This window comes from Leptidea sinapis, chromosome 9 (assembly GCF_905404315.1).
Source record: "Leptidea sinapis chromosome 9, ilLepSina1.1, whole genome shotgun sequence".
Taxonomy (NCBI): domain Eukaryota; kingdom Metazoa; phylum Arthropoda; class Insecta; order Lepidoptera; family Pieridae; genus Leptidea; species Leptidea sinapis.
This window is the reverse complement of record NC_066273.1, coordinates 15,664,473-15,681,217: the sequence shown is the minus strand read 5'-3', so window position 1 is coordinate 15,681,217 and position 16,745 is coordinate 15,664,473. Positions and strand designations below refer to the sequence as shown.

Below are 16,745 nucleotides of genomic sequence, written 5' to 3'. Positions count from 1 at the left end.
TCTTTCCAATTGAAATTCACATCTATTACTACTCCTAGATAGTTTATATGTGCTACTTCTTTAATTGTTGTTATATTTAGTTGAATATTGTATTTAGGATCATAAAATTTATTGAAATTGATGTATATGGATTTATTAAGATTTATTTTTAAATTATTTATGTCAAGCCTTTGTATTAATTTGTTTATAGTGTTATTAATTTTATTGATACAGTTATTATTTTTTTCTGACGCTACAACGATTGTGATATCATCAGCAAATATCACACATTGATGTTTGGTTATGTTAATAATATCATTTATATATAGTAAGAATAGGATAGGGCCCAGCACACTTCCTTGTGGAACGCCACATTTATTGTGCTTGTATTCGAACAAGAAAGGGACCATATCTCCATTTTCATCTAGTTTATCAATAATAACATGTTGTTGCCTGTTCCTTAGGTGTGATGCTATCCACTGAAGTGTAGAATACAGACTAATTCAAGCTTATCTAGTAACAGATCGTGGGAGACTAAGGCATTCGTTTATTTTGACTGGTCCTCAGCTGTCACCAATTTGCTATTGCGCATTAGTTTAGCTTACAGCGAGAGAGCCCAATGAAAGCATCGCAAAGAGTATTGTTGAGATCAAAAACTCGAATACAAATCGTGGTAACCCAGCAACAACGTGACCACAATATCTACCTTCGATACGGAAAAATACTCGACGCAAGTAAACATTACGTAATAAATTGCCAAAATAATTTATCTTAACAATTTTAATCTACAATTAAATACATAATATCGCGTGTTTATCTAAGTATGTCACAATCGCAGCTGGCAACACGGCACATAAGTTGCCATGTGGCAACATTCACGGTATTAACATGCAACTTAATAGTTGACGCACAGCAAAATATTACCTATGAGTAGATGATAATTATTTATCTGTGATTGTTGTTTCCTAACTGCTTTTTGCTACGATGGAGTATAGATTGTATCTAACACGCCAGTACTCCCGAAAGGGACAATAAATCCTATAATAAAATAAAATAAAAAAGCCTTTTATTCCCATACTAAATTACATAATTAAGCTAAATTTAAATAAATTTAACGTGGGTCAGTGCATCTTTTATTTTTGTTCTTTGTCTAATTAGAACATTTATTATCTTTTGAATTTTTCTTATTTTCAATATGCTTCTTTCTATTGCTCTCTGTGTCGTTCTAATTTTTGGTTTTACTTTATTCGTTATCCATATAGAAGACAAGGTAATAAGCATGTGTAAACTATAGCTTTAGATTGAAATCTCCCTTTAGAATTTCTTTCAAAGACCAAAATTTTTTCCAGGTTATATTCCTTCTTCTTTCGACTTCTTCTTCGTTGAAATTTTTATCGAATGATACTTGCTTGTTGTTTGTTTTATTATGTTCTGATATTTTTAGGTACATTAAGGCATTTAAATGCATTCCAAATTGAATCATGACTAATACTATCAAATGCTTTGTTAAAATCAACGAAAGCTGGGTAAAGTGGTCTATTTTACTCTTTATATTTTTCGAAAACTTGTTCTAAGGTATGAATATGATCCATTGTACTGCAACCTGAGCGAAATCCAGCTTGTTCTACAGGTTCTTCGTTATCAATTTGTTGTATTATCCTTTTTAAGATTATTAAGGAAAATAATTCATATATGTTTGCCAGTAAACTAATAGGCCTGTAGTTCTCTATATTGTTAGGATCGCTTATCGAACAATCCTATAACCCAGACAAATTAAAAAGCAGAAGAACATGGCGGTATAGCTTGGCCTTTTTTCCGAGATAATTTGAACTTACTACTGCTAGATACTGATTGATTTTACTGATTATAGTGATAATATTAACATTTTTCACATTATTTCTAATATTATGGTATTCTTTGTCACGTATTAATATGCTTATCCATTCTATAAATCTAAGTATTTAAAACTGAAGGAAAATCTTAACTAAAAACCGTACTTGCTAACGAAATTTTATGTTTTCTGATATCCGTTCAGTACGTATCAACATGTTACACAATTACCACCTTAGACCAGTGCAGAAGCCTTTGAAAATGATAAAATGTGAAAAAAAATAATAGTAGGATGAAATTGATTGGAAAAGGAACAAAAATGAAAGGAAAAATAAATTACGGGCGATCTGAGGTCGGGAGGTGGAAAAAGGGGGGGGGGGGTGTTTTAGGATAAAAAATGGTTTACCTCGATTTCCGAGAAAACAACAAGTCCTATGGCAAAAAATTAAATGGGAAAGTTTACGGTAATAAAAATATCTAAAACTTTTGTTTTCACACTTTTTTCACATAACCTCCCAAGATTATGAGAAAAATTCAAAAAAACCAAGTTTTTGGTATTCTTGGCCTTTCTTATACAAAATATTTTTTTTTCACAAAATATTGTAAAAAGGTCCTTTTTTATGTCCCAAATACACTGTGATTTATTTGAATTGAAATATTTATTTTTTCACCTTATTTTGACTCAAATATCGGAAAAGAACCCTTATTTTCAATCGAAAATTCACCCGTCAAAATATCAGCTTTTTTCAAAAAGTGTGTGTGCTTTCTTTCTATTCGTTGAAATATTTTCTTATCGATGGTGTAATACTGACGTGTTGCAATTTAAGTGTGACCATCCAAACCAACAAACAAAACAGAAACTCTGGCAAGACACAAAATATTGTTTTCCTCCTTTATAGTCGGATTAACAGTTTTTGTACGTTGTGATCTGTGTGGCAGCAAATAATTTGCAGTTAGGTACTAACTTAACTTTGTAGGGATACCTCTTATATGCACGTGTGTGTAATATTATTATGCACATGTGTGTTATATTTCGGATTATCGCCATAAAGTGTGGTTACACGAATGAAATTATTACACTGAATAAGTGTGTGTTAAAGTCAATTAAATTCTGTAAGTAAAACAAAATGAATTCTAAAGAACTAATCGTTTTTGCGTAAGTATCGTAGAAATAACTTGAGTGTTTCTGAACACAGCCACAATTTCATTATAGTACGTCCAGATATAATAGCAATGTGACAAGTTTCGTCGTCACCACAAGCTTATATTTTGTCCCCTTACACATAAAAAGTTTACATAGGTACCTACTTGGAATACATAGTCTGCAAAAAATAATTTGTTTGGGTAAATCGATATAGAAATAAAAATAATTAGGTATCCTCATCAACAATTTGTTGAACGGATCTACAAAAAGAACTGGCCAAGTGCGAGAGGGACTCACATTTAAAGATTACACTGTGATACAATTACTATAAAGCATTAAGCATTAAAAAAAGGCATTTAATTTTATAGAAGTTATAGCCGTAATTCACATAAATGATCATACATCCCGCTTACAAACCAATATACGAACAGATCTTAGTAATAGAATTGGTTACAGTTTCTGTAAGGAACCCTAGAATGTTCTCAAAATACTTACACATGATACAAATGTTATTTGTACGCTATGACTTTGAATGAAAATTTATTTGTAGATTAAAATAAAATTTGTAGGCCTTTGTGTGGGCGGGATGGCTTGCCGCTAGAGGACATCTCGTCTGGCGGCGAATAAAATATTTTATTCTTAACCTCTAAAAGAGATTTTAACTAATAAGTTAAGAAGATAATAAAATTAAAACAAGAATAGGGTTAGAAAGGAGATTTGAACTAAACACCACGTAGTTGTAGATTATGAAAATAAAAAAAGGATAGACTTAATGACCGTTTGGGACGCTTACGTGATTACAAAAATGAGTTTAGTGTTGCTTATTATAACACTTTGTTACGACTGTTATCAGTTATCCGTTATTATTATATTATATTTTATTGATTGTAATTACAAAGAGAAATACGATAATAATTAATTGTCAGTTGACACACTTCTAATTATTTATTTAAAATTATTTATCAGCAGATAGGTGAACAACGTGGCTGGCCAATGTTATTTAATAATAAAGATTTATAGCCATGTTATGTAGATAATTACTACTCACAGACATCTGAATAAGTAGTTATCAGTTTATGTATAATTCATATACCAGTGCATGCCTTCATACCGATTATGGCTGCTACAAACGTAACGATATATCGTGGTGATTAATCTGTGCAAACCAATTTGCGCAGATCTATCGGTCGGTGTGTATGACAAATCATGGCGGATCTAATGTTCGTAGCGGTTTTTCAATTACTATTAGATAAATCGTTGTCGATTGCCTTTGCACAGTTCTATCGTCGCGTGTCGATGTAAGCTTGCGATGATATTATTGCACAAAACTTCGTACACTCGTAGGGACGTCCTGTAGCTAAAAATCGTAGCAGATAATTTTGAGGACTTATTGAATCTCTTATTACAGTGTCTTGTTTCTTTATTAGTGGTATTCATCCTCGCTTATCCTTAAATAGTTTTGCTAATCTTTGGAAGCGAATTTCAACTCATTTACGGCCGTTCCCTATATTCAGTCATCTCCGGTTGTAGCCTACTTATTGGTAGACTTTTCTGTCCCAATAAACTTATCGACGGTAGCTCACCTTAGCCTTAGACGCTGTCAGTCAACGGGAGGACATATAGCTTTCCAGCGATAGAAGTTTATATGGAAATTGCAATTCACGCATCCCAATATAAGGCGATAAGAATGACTTATCGAGTATATTGGGACAGCTTCAGATTATTGACAGCTAATTACTGACAGTACAAGGTGGTAATTTATCTCCGACTGTAGAAAGTATATTGGGATCGGCCGTTAATAAGTTGGTAGTTATAAGAAAATTACGTCTTTGCACCACATAATCCGCGACTTTTTTTTTAACAATAAATGCAAGTACGTCATCGACTTCCATCATGGATGACATGTTTCATGCGCAAGCTTCTGCAGAGAACTGACGATCGATGCCGAAATCGCTACAATATATCGTTACGTATGCAGCGGGCATTAGATGGGCTTTCTGCCATCAGGCAGTAGTAAGCACTTACAATTAGATGAACCTCCTTGGGTGCTATTCTCGTAATTTCAAAATCGTTGATGTTAAGTTCCGATCCTATCCACGTTCTTTCATCTATAATTTCTGTAGAACGATAACTGAACCATAATTGGATCGGAGCGCGCGTCAACGCTATTTGACCGACAACCTCGCTAGAAGTTACCATATTGTTTTACCAAATGTAAAATATTACTACTACTTCTAAAAGGGTTATGTTTTAAGTCGTCAACTTAACCAGACGTCAAGATTTTGCTGACCAGCATCACCCAACAACTGACGTTCGATATTGTTCGAGAATACGCATCATATGAACCGTGAACGGCGGCCATCTTGGATTTCAAAAATGACACAAAATCGTTCTCTGCACCCTCGAGAACCTCGGACACGATATCCATATTGCTGAAATCATAATTTTGTGCGGCGGCCATCTTGGATTTCAAAAATGATCACAAAATCGTCTCTACACCCTCGAGAACCTCGGACACGATATCCATATTGATGAAATCATAATTTTGTGCGGCGGTCATCCTGGATTTATCTAACTTCCCTAAAGTACATATATATACAAAAATCCCGTGTGGCATAATATTCAAAATAATATTACGTAAATTTTATTTTAGTACTTTCCGACTTACATTTACCTATATATTTCAACAAATACGCTGTCGCATCATCATTATTTTTTTACTATGATTCCCGCTTTGTACTTGTTTGAATAAAATAAGTTTTGTGTTTATAGCTATCATAGTTTTATGATAATATAAACAATTCAAATAAAAAACTATTTATAAAAAAATAAATCTATCGAGATTTTTTTTCGTAATCGTGTTTTCGAAACAGCGATAATTTAGATAAAAAAATGAAGATAAACATGTCAAAAAATTGGAACCGTAGTATTTGTAGAAGTATTTTAAGTAGATTTTTATAAATGTTACTTTTTAGTACTATAGCGCCTTAAGTCATTTCATAAAAAAGCTCCAAAAGTTGTTTTCCATTTCATACTTTCGCATAACAACATGAGTAGGTAATGTTACTATCTGAAGAGGTTACGCTATGTTAATGAGGAATCAAGATTGGTAATATGGTAGATAATATATTGGTACTAGCTAGATACGTACATGTAATATGTTTGTCCTTTATTGCATTCAACTACAGATTATCTAAACGATGTGGCAGCCTGGGACTAGTAAGATTATGATTGCCCTTAGTAGTTACTTATATAATGTATTCTTATTAATAGACCGCAAAATAAAAATAGTCGGACAGTTTTTTGCGTAATTTCTTCTGTCAGAGTCCAGAGCTTATTTTCTTTCCGAAATGCTGGTAGTTGTTTAATTGGTATCTAAAATATTTTTCAAGGATCCTTTTTTGAAAAAATAGATGGCTTGTTGGCAAATTTTGAACGCTTGAGGTGATCGAGTGTATTATGTATATATTAATTAGTGCCGTTTGACTTTCATGATTTTTTCTATTTGAATAAATTCCTTTACGACCACGCACCACAATTAACGCAATGGACACCATGTTTATACTATATATTTCGTTTTTAGTTTCAAAAGCTAATATGTTCTCCGTATAAAAACTACTCTTTGATGTATGTGATTGATTAGCATCTTCCGTGAACCTTTCAGCACCATTGACCATGATCATTCGTACTCTGTCAAAGGATTGATTAGGTATACTATTTATGCCACGCTCTCACCAAATGCTTTTGCAAATGCAAATTGGCTGCGCTCTACAGCCGAGACTAATGGTTTTATCATAATAGTATTAAATCCCATCTAGGTACAGGTCCAAATAAGTATATTCTAAATCAATGGTGAAAATTATTATGAGTTATGGTGAACCTAATGCTAAATATGAATATCTTAAAAAAATACCTACTTATATAAAAATCCTGAAGGAATGGCATCATTGTGCGTAATAACTAAAAAGTAATAAAATAAATAACGAGGTTTGACCACAAGCCACAATAAAACGTATTTATGTAGAGTTTCTGTCATTTGAAACACTTTTATTTTTAGACTTATTGCTGACAATAATGTGTACATACGATCTTGTTATGTTTAAAATGATTTGATCCTTTCTGATAATATTCAGATTCGAGCACTTCATATCCACTAACTTGCAGTATTTACACAATTTAAATGCTTATAGAATACCGTAGTCTAAGGCAGGAATTCAATAACCAGTTCGAAAACTGTTTCGTATAATACGTATATCTTGTACCTCTTATGTGATATGACTCTTATGTATTCTTGGAATTTGCCATCTTAGTTTTTACTATATTTTGTTTTTACATCAGTAATGGTAATACACACTATATCTATCATCATTTTGCTATCTAAAGTTCTATACAAGTTTTTCAGAGATTGTAAATGTGTGTGAAAAATAACCGTGTTTATATTTTGTTTTTAAAAATTTGTCGATTTTGATATTATACCTATTTGTTACCTTCAAAAACTTTTGCTTTGTGTTATATTATATTTATATTATATATTAGTTATGTAAAAAAGCATTTTTTTAGGAATGCGCTTGTCTGGCTTGTGCCAAACCACCCAAACAATCTGCAAGGAGTATTACAGCGTACTTTTTAAGGTTTATAGAAGAAAAAGAGCACAATACTCTATCTTAGAGTACACTTGGCAACCCTAAAGCATTCAGCTCTACCTCGTTTTGGCGCGTAATCTCTTATCACAACAATTTACATTCATTCACTGTAGACTTTAACATTTTGTGGCATTACTTTGTAATTTGTATCGCTGTATTTACTATTTCTTATCTACCAGTACGAGAAGGTAATGATTTTTTTTCTAAATTAGTGCCAATAAGTAAATTATTTAAACGTAATGGCGACCATGAATACGTCCGCGTATTTAACACCAAACTATTCGTCAGTGAACTGACTGTAATTGGAAAAAAACATAAATGTTAAGGTTTTTTTACATAATTTAGTTTTGCCATTTCTGAGATTTTACTTGCACAAACAAACAGAAAATAATATGTAAACCATAAATTTTTTCCAACGTATTCTACGAGTGTTGTTTCATTGAAAAAAAAATTTCATGTACTGACAAGGCACTCTTTCTTACCTTAGTACAATTTTATTATAAATGTACAAAACAATTATTCATTTTAAAAATTCGAACAGTTTCAGAGTAGCCATTAATTAGTAATAATAAATTCAATGTTCCTTGACACAGTTGTAAAAAATAAATAAATCCTTACCTTTTTAGTTATTTGATTAAAACGAATACACTCACGTAAACCAAGTATATCATAATACTAACATACGACTTACTCACTTCACGCAGTATCAAGGACTGCTCCGTAATCCGTTTTCGAGTGCTGCTTCTACTATCGTTTTCATTTATATAAATATCTCACACACTTCTCGATAAGATATCGAATGCGGACTGGTGAGTGGTGACTGGAGACTGAATGTCCGTGTTTGTTGTTATAACGCAAACATCGTTAGGTTAAATCAATAAACTGTAATGCGATTGTTTGTATTTGTGTCCTCCTATTGAACTCAATGTGAAGCAGCTTGTTGACTGTTAATCGTCTCATCTGGTGAGTGGTGATTGGTGATAATCACTCGAGTCTAATACATTTTTTATGACACTAAGGGACGAGACGAGCAGGACGTTCAGCTGATGGTAATTCATACGACCTGCCCATTATAATGCAGTGCCGCTCAGAATTTCTGGGTTCGCGCTCGTCACCTTGGGACATACGATGTTAAGTCTCATTTGCCCAGTAATTTCACTAGTTACGGCGCCCTTCAGACCAAAACACAATAATGCTTACACATTACTACTACAAGGCGGAAAAACGCGCCGTTGTTTTACCCATAATCTAACACGCATCATCTACAGAGAAGCCTCCCACTGGTAAAGGCCCTTAGTCACCTCTCACGATACCCTTCCCCATTCTTTTTATGCCCCGCCCAAACGTCCGCCTAAAACCTTCGCTTCAAAATAGTTCTACTGTAAATCTTATTATTTGACCACAGATAATCTAGATTGTGAGGCAAATTAATTGGTATAAAAAAATTTCAAGAAAGCAATTATGAAAAAATAAATGACTTATGCCGTCAAATTCCTGTTGTTTACGCGTAGATTAGCTAGCTAATTTGTATAGTACCATAAGCCCGCAAAAATGATGAGAACATAATAATGCAAAGATAAATTTGAACGAAAGCATCACAAAGTGATGTAATTTAGTAAGTAATGCAAAGACAAATTCTAACGATTGCGTTGCATTTTATAACTACTCTAGTTGATAATAAAGTATTATATTACAAAACGAACAAGCTGCAAACCACGAAATAAACACGTCATTATCATGTAGCCTTTTTACATCTCTAGATCTACATTCTTATGATAATGTTTTATTTACTTTGTACTAGCTGCTGCCTCCGACGTCGTCCGATAATATTGATACCTCAGTTCCAAAGTTTAACAAGTCTAACATTCACTAAGCTTAGGATGAGGAATTGTTCCATAAACGATAACCCACTATTACCACAGAGAGAGAAGGCGATAAATGAATGCAGTTTACCTATTACTTCCAATATATAAGTCTAGAATATTTTAGTTTCATGGAGTAACAACTCGAGTTCTTTTTTTTGGAAAACCTTTTCTGAATTCTTACTTTTTGTAACTGTGGTATTGATATGTAGATTTCATGTTGTCCCGACCTCTAATCATCGACCGTTAATCTTTGGATCAATATAACTTTTTCCTCCGTGCATCTATTTCGATCAAATAAAGCCTAAGCGATGCTCCAGGCTACGCTGAAGGCATGAGTTAAAATTTCATGACGTGACAAGCGTGTTAAAGTTGAAACAGCTCTGTTAGGAAATGTGACACATGTTTATAGCGTGTAGTATGAAGTGAATTGCTAAGCGGGAATCAGGTCAAAGAGCTTTTCGAAACACTTCCAGTGATAAATACGGTAGAAGACACACAATGAAACGACGTCTCTACGCAACGCTAAGTGATCTCGCCATTCATTGAGCACAGGATCCACAAAAATGCAGTAGCTCTGGGTTGCACGAGGTCGAATGGTTCAATCATGATACTGGGGTGCATCAAAATGGAGATGAGTGGAATAATCGATAATATGTGGCGCTTTGTAGAGTGTTAGAATGTGGGCCGACTTGAAGTATTGTGTTGTTCTATTCATGACCCGCTGTTTTTTTTGAAGCCGAATTTGGTTTGCCTTACAGATTTCAATGGAGTTCTTAGTAGTTAATGCTCAAACTTAATTCTTCTTAGGGTTAAATTGAAGATAAAAGTGTCATCGGCATTACAATTTATATTGGATTGATGCATCCATATTATTGATATGCAGAAAAAATAGTGTAGGAAATAGCACCCAGCCTTGGGATACACTGGCGCTCACTGTCTTAAGGTTTGAGCAACAACCATCAGCCACGACCTGAATACTCCACCCAGTGAGAAAGCTGCTGGTCCACTTTCAGGTAGCCGGTTGAATAACAATGAAACAATAGTACCCTGAACATACGCGGTAAGTTTAAAATATTAAGAACAGGGATAGAACTATGACTCAAACTTCTGGTATTAAGATCTACATGACGCCGGCAGCCGATGGTGATGGCGATTTTAGGTTCCTCTTCGTGAATAGCTGGAGTATAATGGTAGGGATAGACTTCAGCATTATGCAATAGGGGAAGTCACTCCGAGCGAGAGTGTAATTACTAGGCAAATGAGACTGAACATCTTGTCTCAAGGTAACGAGCGCAATTGTAGTGCCGCTCAGAATGTTTAGGGTTCTCCAAGAATCCTGAGTGGCACTACATTATGATGGGCAGGGCGTATCAATTACCATCATCTGAACGTACTGCTCGTTTCGTCCCTTATTTTCATAAAAAAAGAACTTTAAACTATAAACGCTAAATTACAAACTGTCCTTATTATTACTTATTATTAATTGTTAACTGTTAGTAGGTGGTGCGCACGACTTCGTCCGCATGGAATTCACACTCTTGGTATAAAGAAAACGAACAATTTTGTCAGAGCTTGCTTATGTATTTTGGCTTACCTAGGTCCTAAAGAATCCTTAAGAGAAAAACTTAAAGAAGTAAACATTTTGACTGTTGTTTCTCAATACATTTTTGAAAATGTTCTGTATGTTCATAAGCACATTGAGTAATTTTCTAGAAACGTTCATAATGTTAACACGAGGAAAAAACATAAACTAGTTATGCCTACTACTCGGTTGAGTCGAGTTAGTAAGTCTTTTGCTGACTTTTGATGATTTTTTTATGCTGATATTAATACAATATTTGTGCTGCTGAAGAGGGCTATTCGCGCTATTTATAACCTAGGTCCTAGAGAATCAATGAGAGCAAAATTCAAAGAAATTAACATCTTGACTGTTGCTTCTCAATATATTCTTGATAATGTAATGTATGTTCATAGGCACATAAGTGAATTTGCCAGAAACTGTCATAACCATAATGTTAACACCAGGAACAGACATAAACTGATGATGCCTACTACTCGGCTTAGTCGAGTTAGTAAGTCTTTTGTGGGGCGATGTATATGCTTTTACAACAAGATCCCAGAAAATGTTCAAAACAAAGGTGTTACGTTATTCAAAAGAATTGTTAAAAAACGTTTGTGTGGTAAAGGTTACTATAACATAAATGACGTTCTTAATGATACCACAGATTGGGAATGGAGCGACCGCCCTCAGGCTATTAAATAATAAGTTTAATTGTACAATGTTACTTTGTAAATGTTACTTTAATTGTAAAACAAATTTTTGATGAAAAAAAAAAGCCCGCTGAGTTTGTTGCGCCCATTCTTCTCAGGCCTGAGGCAATGCTGAGGCTTTGGAATGGGTGGTAGTTTTTTTTGACTTTCAATAAGTGATTTCACATCCTATTTTGAATAAAAATATTTGAATTTGAATTTGAATTTTCTTGGGCGATGTATATGCTTCTACAATATGATCCCAGAAAAACAAATGTGTTACGAAATTTAAAAGAATTGTTAAAAAACGTTTGTATGGGAACGATTTTCTTAATGACACCACGGACTGGGAATAAAGCGAACACCCTCAGGCTCTTTAATTATGAATGTTTATTGTACGATATCACATTGTAATCCATATTTTTATATTTAAAAAAAAGCCCACTGGGTTTCTTGCGCCCATTTTTCTCAGGTCTGAGTCCACCTTCAAAGGTTTAGTTTATTTATATGTAATTATTCCTTCAATTAACATTTTTACCCTCCTTAAGTTATGTAAGTAATGTAGTGTGTAGTGTGTATGTAGTGAACTCGATTCGATCATCCAAGAAAAAGGTTCTAACTTACGACTTTTTAACCCCCAGCATAAAATTAGGGGTATTATAAGTTTAACGTCTTACCTGAGTTTGTCTCTCTGTGACATCACAGCTATCAAATGGATAATTCGATTATGGTTTAGTTTGGTTTTGTTTGAAAGGTGAATTGATCCACAATGATTTTAGCTATGATTCATGAAAATCGGTGCAGCCGTTCGAAGGTCATTAGTTCTTTTCTAGCTGAGGAAAACATTTGACCAACATTCATAGGTCTGACTTTTTTTGTAACTGTATTAATTCAATCAGAGATTAACCCGTACAAACAGACAGAGAAACAAAAAATTCCAAAAAAATCGGGACTTATTCTATTTCTCTTCTTACATCCCCCTGACTCGATTTTGATCATTTTTTTCTTTCTACAGAAATTTGATCTCTACATCTGTATAAATCTTTATTATTTTATTTTATTTTTATTTTATTTTATTTTATTTTATTAAGAAAACCAACAGCATATTACAGATTAGATAAATAACTAATAATATTTTACAATAATAATGCCAATAACAGGTTTCCCTTATATTATATTATATTATATTATATTATATTATATTATATTATATTATATTATATTATATTATATTATATTATATTATATTATATTATATTATATTATATTATATTATATTATATTATATTATATTATATTATATTATATTATATTATATTATATTATATTATATTATATTATATTATATTATATTATATTATATTATATTATATTATATTATATTATATTATATTATATTAAATTACGGTTTCCGAAAAATTTCAACATGGTGCGATACCTACTAAACAAAAATGAGATTTATCTTGAGATTATATAGGTCGTTTCAATACATAAAAAAAAAACTGTTACTAAATATATACATAAAAGGTAATACATAAATATGTATACTATATGTGGTAAAATAAATAAACATATTAATATATTATGTTAGTGCATCAGTTACTTAGATGTATCATTGAAAGTAGCTATGAGTTCTGATTTGAATTTAGATTTATTTATGCTGAAAAGATCTACGTGACTGAAGGTTGTGTTGTAAGTATGTATTGCCCGTGATATGAAAGTGTTTTTGGAATAGTTTGTATAGTGTAGTGGTTCATATAGTAGATTCGTGTGCCTCGTGCGGGTTGACGGTGTACAGTATGATATTTTAGAGGTCAATTTATCACAGTCAACAAAGCTGTTCACAATATCAAATAGTAGGCTCATATCAAGTAAAATGCGTCTCTGCTCCAACGTTAATAGTTTGTGCGCCTTACAACTGTCATAATAAGAGCCGGTGTGTAATTTTTTACGGTAGTTTAGGTGGTTTAAGAATTTTTTCTGTATACGTTCCAAGCGTTCATTGTAAATTATATATTGTGGAGACCATATTGGACAAGCATATTCCAGAATACTCCTGACATATGCATAGTAGATAACTTTAATAGGTTCTATATCAGAAAATGGTTTGCACGTGCGCAAGACAAAGCCCAGATTTCTTATGCTTTTTTTTGCTATGTTGTTAATGTGGTCGCAGAGTAACATTTTGTGATCAAAATATACTCCGAGGTCGCGAACAAGTTTGGATTTCTGTAAAAGTGTGCCATTTAAGGTGTAGTTATAGACAAAGGGCTTTGATTTACGCGTATAACTGATTTGCACGCATTTGAGTATGTTGACTGTAATGTTGTTTCTTTTATAATATTCAAAAAGACAGTCGAGATCCTTTTGCATCAACTGACAGTCATTTATAGATTTTATACTACGATATATCTTCTTATCGTCAGCATACATAAGATATTCAGAGTTAGCTAAGCAGGAACCGATATCATAGAGATATGCATTATAAAACAATGGCCCTAAATGCGAACCCTGTGGTACACCGCAGGGAATATCAACGAGATCAGACCTGTAACCACCAATTACAACCGCTTGAGATCTATTTGAAAGATACGACTGTACCCAACGAAGTAAATCTCCATGAATTCCAAGGAGCTGCAGTTTGTGGAGAAGGATGACATTATCCACACGATCGAAAGCTTTTTCAAAATCAGTGTAGATCACGTCAACCTGACCACCACGTTGCATGTTAGAAAGTACATAATTGGTGAAGCACGCCAGGTTAGTGGAAGTCGATCGCCTCCTGAGAAAACCGTGCTGTTCATGAGGAATGGATTTAGCAATTATATGATAAATTGAATTGTAACTTAGCTACAGTGCATAGCATTGAGATACCCTATAGTTCTCAATCATTATCCTGCTACCTTTTTTGTGAACAGGCACGATGTATGCTGTTTTCCATCTGTGTGGAAAGATACCTTCACTTAGAGAGCGATTGAATATGATTGAAAGGGCAGGGCAAGACTTTTTGCACACAAGTGCCAGAATGTGGAAGGAATACCGTCGCAACCAACGCCTTTCCTAGTGTTAAGGTTTTGGAGCATCTTAAGAATAATGGTGGGATTTGTTCGTACACATGAGTATGCGTCTAGCCCATGAGAGACGTTTTCTGGAAACTGATCCGTCTTATGGTGATTAACGAAAGCGTTTTTAAAAAATGAGTTAAAACCATCGCAAATCTCTTTCCCATCCACAAATTTGTCGTTGCCCATACTTAAAGACTTAGGGTAACTGGAACCCCCTCGAAGAGCTTTAGCAAAAGTCCAAAATAATTTAGGATTCGATTTGATATTGACCTGGCAGTTTGAAGTAAAGTTATTGAAACATTGTTTTTGTACACGTCGCTCCCTACAGCGAAGCAATGTGAATTCGTCATAGTCTGTTGGGTTACCGTATTTCTTCCATCTTTGGTGAGCTTTGTACTTCTCCCTGACAATTTTTATAAGAGAAGAACTGTACCACTTTGGGTACGATCTACTCGGTTTTAATTTACGTAAAGGGACGTACTTATCTACACAAATATACAAAATATCATAAAAAACATCAACCGCCTCATCGATAGTGCCTGTTCGCAATAAGCTAGGCCAGTCATGTGCGCTCAAATTTTCACTAATACTGGCGTAATCAGCTTTATAAAAATTTCTCCTAGGAATAAAAGATTCACGTAGTGGCTGTATGTTTAAGTCTGTTATGTTAATTGTAAAAGGAGGATGAGCACGATCTACGTTAACCAGCGGAGTATGGTTATGACATATTAGAAGTGGTAGGTTTGAAAAACATAAATCTAAAGTATTGCCTGCGTAGTTTTTAAGAAAGTTAAATTGTTTTAAATTTATAAATTCTAACTCCTCCAGTAAGTGCATGCCAGCAGCCTGCACTTCTTTGGGGCCTTTTTTTAAGAATAAAGGACAATCGTTTTCCCAGGAAATACAGCTTAAATTAAAATCTCCAATGACTAGATAATTAGAATTAGTATGTAAATTATTAACAAACAAGACTTGTTCTACTAAAGCATTTATATTATCGGACATTAATCGTGGTTCAGGTGGTATATAAACAGCGCAAATAATTAAATCCGAATGAGAACCGCAAACACGCATAGACAACGAAACCCATATTAACTCGACAGCGATAGGCTTAATAGACGCGCTCGAGTCGAGTTCTAACAGTGTGACACCTAAAGTTCTTCGCGTTAATATCATGACGCCGCCCCCAGTGCTCTTGCCAGTAGAAGCTAGGTCGCGGTCCGCTCGGAACACGTCGTACCGGTCGTCGCAAATCTCGGCGTCAAATATTCCGTCATGCAGCCATGTCTCTGTAACTATGATAATGTCGAAATCGTTACATAAAATACTTTGCCGCAGTTCTAAGCACTTCGTCCTAAGTCCGCGTACGTTTTGGTAGTACACGGTTAAGTCCTTATTGTTCATTATGACGACGTAAAACGACTAAATTGTATAACTATTACAATTTTTGAAAACGTTAAAGGATAGACGTGTCTGTAAAAAGCATATATACCGATTTCTAAAATATATCTATGAATCATGTTTCCGTTTTGGTTAATGTTAGTAAACAATTTCATATATTTTTTTAACATACGCTTAAGTGAGAGATTTTTCATAATTTGATCTGCAACAGATTCATAAAATAAAGACAGATAGCTTTGTAATATTAGGCAGTTTTTCAAGATAAACATAATTAATATAGTAATAATTATATGTAATATTTGGTCTTGTATAATACCAAATTCTATAATTATTAATCTTAATGCATTCATAGTAACTTCAACCAGGCCCGGAAACAACAGGAGTGTGTAATTTACTACATACAATAAAGTCAAGTTCATTAAACTTTTTAAACAGTACATACTCAAATAATTCTCCACAATATACGCAAGTGGTATGCGACAAAAATTCGAAATACCTACAAAGATATATACAAAGGCACGTAAACGATAATAGTATTTACGTGTGTTACTATAATAATCAAAAGAGT

The 16,745-nt window shown here is 33.6% G+C and overlaps 1 protein-coding gene across 4 annotated transcripts in view; it reads right to left on the bottom strand.

Annotated features, from left to right (window-relative positions):
- The window catches only part of LOC126965903 (b(0,+)-type amino acid transporter 1-like), a 52,742-nt gene extending 44,330 nt beyond the window's left edge, over positions 1-8,412 (bottom strand). The window contains exon 1 of one of the 4 annotated variants that reach the window (XM_050809680.1): positions 8,292-8,412. The gene's annotated coding sequence lies outside the window, so the exon portion shown is untranslated. Of the gene's footprint in view, positions 1-8,214 lie in introns of all 4 variants that reach the window. The other 3 variants (XM_050809681.1, XM_050809683.1, XM_050809679.1) reach the window with 3 other exon arrangements.
- Between the last annotated feature and the right edge of the window lie 8,333 nt (positions 8,413-16,745).